This window comes from Gopherus flavomarginatus, unplaced genomic scaffold (assembly GCF_025201925.1).
Source record: "Gopherus flavomarginatus isolate rGopFla2 unplaced genomic scaffold, rGopFla2.mat.asm mat_scaffold_386_arrow_ctg1, whole genome shotgun sequence".
Classification (NCBI taxonomy): domain Eukaryota; kingdom Metazoa; phylum Chordata; order Testudines; family Testudinidae; genus Gopherus; species Gopherus flavomarginatus.
In genome coordinates this window covers 7,313-13,512 of record NW_026115073.1, presented here as the reverse complement: position 1 = coordinate 13,512, position 6,200 = coordinate 7,313, and the positions used below count along the sequence as shown (strand labels likewise).

Sequence of the window (6,200 nt, the reverse complement as noted above, 5' to 3'; positions counted from 1 at the left end):
CAGAGTTGGTGGCTAATTGAAAGGCTGATGGTTCAAACCCAGGTGAAGATAGAGGTGTTTGGCTTTTTTGTGAAGAGAATCCAGTACATTTTATCAGGCAGGAAAATGCCTCAATTCTGGCCTAGCCTCATTGGGCAAGCATAAGAAGCAATTTCACCAGATGTATTGGTGGTATAGGGATGAGCATAGCTGCGTTTTGAGCAGTTGACCTAGGTTCAATTCCCAGCCACCACACTGAGGTGCTGTTTTCTCAGCTGGAAACTAGTTTAATTTCCGTCACATTGTATCAGTTTATCAATGGAATGAGAGAATCAATGTCCTGCAGGTCATTAAACACCCAGTGAAGGAAGAAAGGGGCAGGACTATACAGTGAGCAGGTGGAGTCACCCTGGTATTACAATGTTTGGGTTTTTTTTCTTTACTTCCCTCTCCCTTTTAGACTCGGAGCATTTAAGGTTAGGAGGGACCAGTGTGATCATCTAGTCTGACCTGCTGCACCTTGCGGGCCAAAAGAGCCCACTCACCCACTCCTGTAATAGACCCGGGAGGGGAGGTAGCTCTGTGCTCTGCCCCTACTCCAGGCAGCGCATGGAGGCCCTCTGCCCCCCTCCCACAATGGGTGTGCAAAGATGTGCCAGCAGCACTAAGGTGGCTCCCTGCCCACTCTGCCTCTGTCCCTCCGTGCCGCTTCCAGAAGTGTCTGGCATTTCCCAGCATCCCCTGGGGTGGGGGGGAGTGTCTCCATGTGCTGCCTCTGCCCCGAGAACCAACTCCACAGCTCCCATTGGCCAGGAACTGCAGCCAATGGGAGCTCTGGGGGCCGCACCTGCAGGTAGCGGCAAATGGAGACTCACTGCCCCCGCTGACCTAAGAGCTGCTGTCACAGGGTTGTGTGTACTGGTCACTTCGGGAGTTGCAGTGCCCGGGGTAAGCACCACCCCCTCCTGCACCCCAACCCCCAAGCAGAAAGCCCGCACCCCACACCCAAATTTCCTCCCAGAGCTTTGCTTGTCTTCCTTTCACCCAGAACCATCCTTCCTCTCCTGGATTGCAAGTAGCCATCCTTGGGAAGCCACGAGGCAGGCACAGGATCCTACCTCCCAGCAGCCAACTGCACCTCCCCAGACTTTGCAGAATGAATGGTGGCGCTCTACTAACCCCACTTAGCCGCATTGAGGGGCTTAGCTTCTGCCCTGCCTTCCTCAGCTCGACTTTCCTCTTTTGCCCCATTCTTGCCTCACTTCTTCCTTTAGCAAGTCACACAAAGGAGGCCAGCAGGAAGAGCTGGTCTCCACCAGCCAACCTCCCAGGGCAGAGGAGACCAAGCCACAAGGCTCCAAAAGGTGACTGACCCAGATCCTCTAGCTTTCCTCTGCTGATGCCAAGGCTCTTTCTCAGCTCATTTCCCCAGCCTCTGTCCTGCAGGGGTTGGGTTTATCACAGGTACATGCCAGTGGCAGCAGTAGCAACTTTGCTAGACAGCCAGGGAAGCTGGAAAAACTAAGCAATTTTGTTTCTGCCTGGTTTTGAACCAGGGACCTTTTGCGTGTTAGGCAAACTTGATAACCACTACACTACAGAAACTCTGTCAGAGAACTCTGCCCCTCCCTTCATAAGAGTATAAGAATGGCTATACTGGGTCAGACCAAAGGTCCATCCAGCCCAGTGTCCTGTCTGCCAACAGTGGCCAATGCCAGGTGCCCCAGAGGGTGTGAACCTAACAGGCAATGATCAAGTGAGCTCTCTCCTGCCATCCATCTCCATCCTCTGACAAGCAGAGGCTAGGGACACCATTCCTTACCCATCCTGGCTAATAGCCATTCATGACTTAACTTCCATTAATTTATCTAGTTCTCTTTTAAACCCTCTTATAGTCCTAGCCTTCATAACCTCCTCAGGCAAGGAGTTCAACATGTTGACTGTGCACTGTGTGAAGAAGAACTTCCTTTTATTTGTTTAAAACCTGCTGTGCATTAATTTCATTTGGTGGCCCCTAGTTCTTATATTATGGGAACAAGTAAATAATTTTTCCTTATTCACTTTCTCCTCATCATTCATGATTTTATATACTTTTATCACATCCCCTCTTAGTCTCCTCTTTTCAAAAATGTAAAGTCCTAGTCTCTTTAATCTCTCCTCATATGGGACCCATTCCAAACCCTAATCATTTTAGTTGCCCTTCTCTGAACCTTTTCTAGTGCCAGTATATCTTTTTTGAAATGAGGAGACCACATCTATAAGCAGTATTCAAGATGTGGGTGTACCATGGATTTATATAAGGGCAAATATTCTCTGTCTTATTCTCTATCCCTTTTTAAATGATTCCTAACATCCTGTTTGCTTTTTTGACTGCTGCTGAACACTGCATGGTCGTCTTCAGAGAACTATCCACGACGACTCCAAGATATCTTTCCTGATTAACTGTAACTAAATTAGCCCCCATCATATTGTATGTATAGTTGGGGTTATTTTTCCCAATGTGCATTACTTTACATTTATCCACATTACATCTCATTTGCCATTTTTTTGCTCAATCACTTAGTTTTGTGAGGTCTCTTTGAAAATCTTTCACAGTCTGCTTTGGTCTTAACTATCTTGAGCAGTTTAGTATCATCTGCAAACTTTGCCACCTCACTGTTTACCCTTTTCTCCAGATCATCTATGACTAAGTTGAATAGGATTGGTCCTAGGACTCACCATTGGGGAACACCACTAGTCACCCCTCTCCATTCTGAACACACCGATGGGCGAACCTGGAGAAAGTGATGGCAGCCCTTCGATTGGTCAGCTGACAGAGCAAAGGACTGGAGCCGGAACTCAGGAAGTCATCCTTATGTTGTCCTTCTGACTCCAGCTTGAAGGAGAGCTTCTTTTTCTTCCCCTTGCTGAGAAAGAGCAGGAGAAGAAAGAAAGATCAGGTGAGTCAACTCTTGCTTGGAAGCCACCCACTGAAAATGTAAAAACAAAAAAGTAAAGCCATAAAAGACTTCAAAGCCCACCAGGCCCAACCTCTCTTCTAATATGGCAGAAAAGCCACACGTCTCCTGTCTAGGTAGGGATATCCTATTGCCCCACAAGAAGTGGAAGGTCATCATGTTCAGCCTCAGCAGTACTCATGGAGCAGGGGGAAATACATGGCTGAGGAAATTCCCTGTAGACGAAAGATAGGTCTTGAGCATCACAGCTTTGTAGGTAATTACAAGGTCTACTTATGCCACTGGCTGAGCCATTCTTCACAGGCCAGCAACTGCTTCTCCCAGTTTGCGTTCCTCACCATGTATCCAACTAAATGCTAGAAGGCCCAGCTCATCAACCTACCCACTCTTGCAGCCCTCCTCTTCCACCCTGACTGATAGGGAGGAGTATTAAGCCTCCCTCCTTTAGGCCTTTCAGCATTCCTGGGGAACACCAACACCACCCAAGTGACTTTGGGCCAGTTGGTCAACCAATAGGGCTGCGTCCTAGGCCAGGCTGCAGCCCAGCTTCAGGACTCAGAGCAAATGGAGCTCCCATCCCTACCTACAGGACTCCAAGCACGACCAGCCTTCTGGATCAAACATCCCCTCTTGTGCTCAAGTCACAACAGCTAGCAGGCAAAAGGCAGGCTTTCATATCATTTGAGAGAGCAAGACAGAGCCTTGGAAGACCCAGCAGGATTAGGTCGCACAGGAATTGTCCTCAGATCCTACTGAGACTTCAACTCAGATTGCAGGATTCAAAGTCCTGAGGGCTGCTCTTACACCATGGGACCAATAGGGAACCCCCAGATCTCTGCTGAGTTCTGGTGTGGATGACCCTGCGGGCGCAGCCCTGCATTTACTCACCAAGTTGGCATGTAACAGTTTGCTGCAACTCCCAGAGGCCTTTCTTAATCCAGACTGAGAGGCCAGTGGCCATGTGAGGAAATTGCCCCTTCCATCCTAGGCAGTACATGGCTCTTTCTAGGAAAGACCAAGTCCTGGAGGAAAAATGATTGTTGTGAAATAACATCCTAAGGAGATGCCTTTTTCAGTTGTTGGAGGAGTACCATATGGGGAAATGCTCCCTTTTCACCTGACCAGGAATTTGAACCCTGGACCGTCAGATTAAAAGTCTGGTGCTTTACCAACTGAGCTAGCCAGGCTCATGGAAAAAAAGGGCAAGTTTGATGCAGAAGAGAAACTAGTCAAGAAAAAGAGGGCAGAAAATTTGCTACTCTTGCTTCTTTAGCAGCCCTAGGCCCATCTTGCTTCTCCATGTGGCACCCAGAGACATTCTTCTTTTTTTAGTTAAATATCAGATCCAGGAGAAAACAAAGTTATACAAAGCAAAATAAAATTGACCTGTCTCATGCAGTGCTACATTGACCTCTATTCAGACTGAGCCTAAGGGAGGGCCTTGCTTTGGGATCAAACATGCCCTCTTGTGCGAGTCACAACAGCTAGCAGGCAAGAGACAGGCTACCATGTCATTGAAGAGAGTAAGAGGAAGCTTTGGAAATCCCAGAATAATTAGCTGGCAATGAAAGGACCCCACAATTCTACAGGGGCTTGAACTTTGATTTCAGTATTCACAGCTCTGAATACCAGCCCTTACAGCCAAGAGAGTTTGACTTCTGGCATGAAAGACTCTGTGGGGACAATTTTTTCTCTCAGGGAATACCCAGTGGGAATATGCCTTTCTGGCCAGCCCTACATTTGCTCAAAAAATCAGCACACAGCACTTTGTTACAGGCCCAGAGGCCTTTCTTCCTCCAGACTGTAATGCCAGTGGACAGGTGAGAAAGTAGCACTTTCAGTCCCAAGCAGTAAAGAGCCCTTCCTAGGAAAGGCCAAGTTCTGAAAAGGAAAAACTGAAGTCAAAGAGAGTCCTCAAGAGATGCCTTCTGAAAATCTTGGGGAATTGTCCTTCTACCTGACCAGGGACTTGAACCCTGGACCCTCAGGTTAAAAGTCTGATGCTCTACCAACTGAGCAAATTTGATGCTGAAAAGAGACTGCTCAGAAAATGAGGGCAGAAAACAATACAGAAAACCTGATGCTTTCACTCTCTTAGCAGTCCTAGCCCCAGCCTGCTCCTCCATCCGGCCTCCTGAGGCCTTATTCTTTTTTTAGTTAAATAGCAAATCCAGGAGAAAACACAGTTATACAAAGCAAAACGAAATCACAAACAGAAATGTCATTGGAAATACAAAAATTAAAAAGGAAAACTCAATTCCCATCACTTTATCATGTCTGGGCCATTCCTGTATCGAGAGCACCTGCTAAGGGCCCTGTGTGCTTACGAGAAACCTGGAGAACTCATACCACAGCCTGAACATGAAACTCAACTGCTCCCAGGTGCTGCAGTAAAACCCTTTCCCTGCTATGACATTGCACTCCATATGATTTTATTAAAGTATGCTAATGAGTGTGAATATAATGTAACTGGAATATGCTTTATGCATGTAAGGTAGCATTACAAAGTTTATAATCGACTGTGTGTGTTCATCGTATGTGTATGAACCGATCATTCTTGTATCTGAAACTAGAAATATGAACAATAACTCTGAGGTCTTGTTGTAATGATGCAAAGTGTGGGCCACTAATAGTGGTTTGGACTCTTGATGGCTCCCATTAACCAGGACAATTGACTGTAGATGGCTCTGTCCTGCACCATCTGTGAGTCAGGCCAGGAAAAATGAAGGCTTGGGGTCTCACAGCACATGTGAGCATGTTACCTGGTACAGGAATCCATCTTAAACCTGGGGCTTTTCCCCCGGAGAGAGACAAAAGATTCCTGCCTTGTACCAAAGTTATATAAGGGGGTAGAACAGAAGAAAGGTGGCTGCAGTCATAAGAAATCCCCTAGCTACCACCTGAGCTGGAACAAGGATTACGCCAGGTGAAAAGATTGGGCCCAGACTAGAAATAAGCCTAGTCTGCAAAAGAAGCTTATTGGAAGATCTCTGAGGGTGAGATTTTATCTGTATTGAATTTCATATTGTATTAGGTTTAGACTTGCATGTTTTTTATATATTTTGCTCTATGGAGAATACAAACTCTATAGAGAAGGAAAAGTTAATGCCTTAGAATATTGTGTGTGTGTGTGTGTTAGATGGATGCGAAGTTGTCTAGAAAACACTCTCCTGTAGTCTCTTTTCTCTGATTTCCTTTAGAAAATTTGAAGCAGGAAGCAAAAACCATTGTCTTCTGAGAGGTTTGAACTCAAAGCCTTCAGAT

The 6,200-nt window shown here is 46.5% G+C and overlaps 1 non-coding gene across 1 annotated transcript; it reads right to left on the bottom strand.

Moving 5' to 3' along the window:
• Positions 1-4,050: 4,050 nt before the first annotated feature.
• TRNAK-UUU (transfer RNA lysine (anticodon UUU)) lies at positions 4,051-4,123 on the bottom strand. Its single transcript has one exon. It is a non-coding gene; the product is annotated as a tRNA-Lys (tRNA).
• Between the last annotated feature and the right edge of the window lie 2,077 nt (positions 4,124-6,200).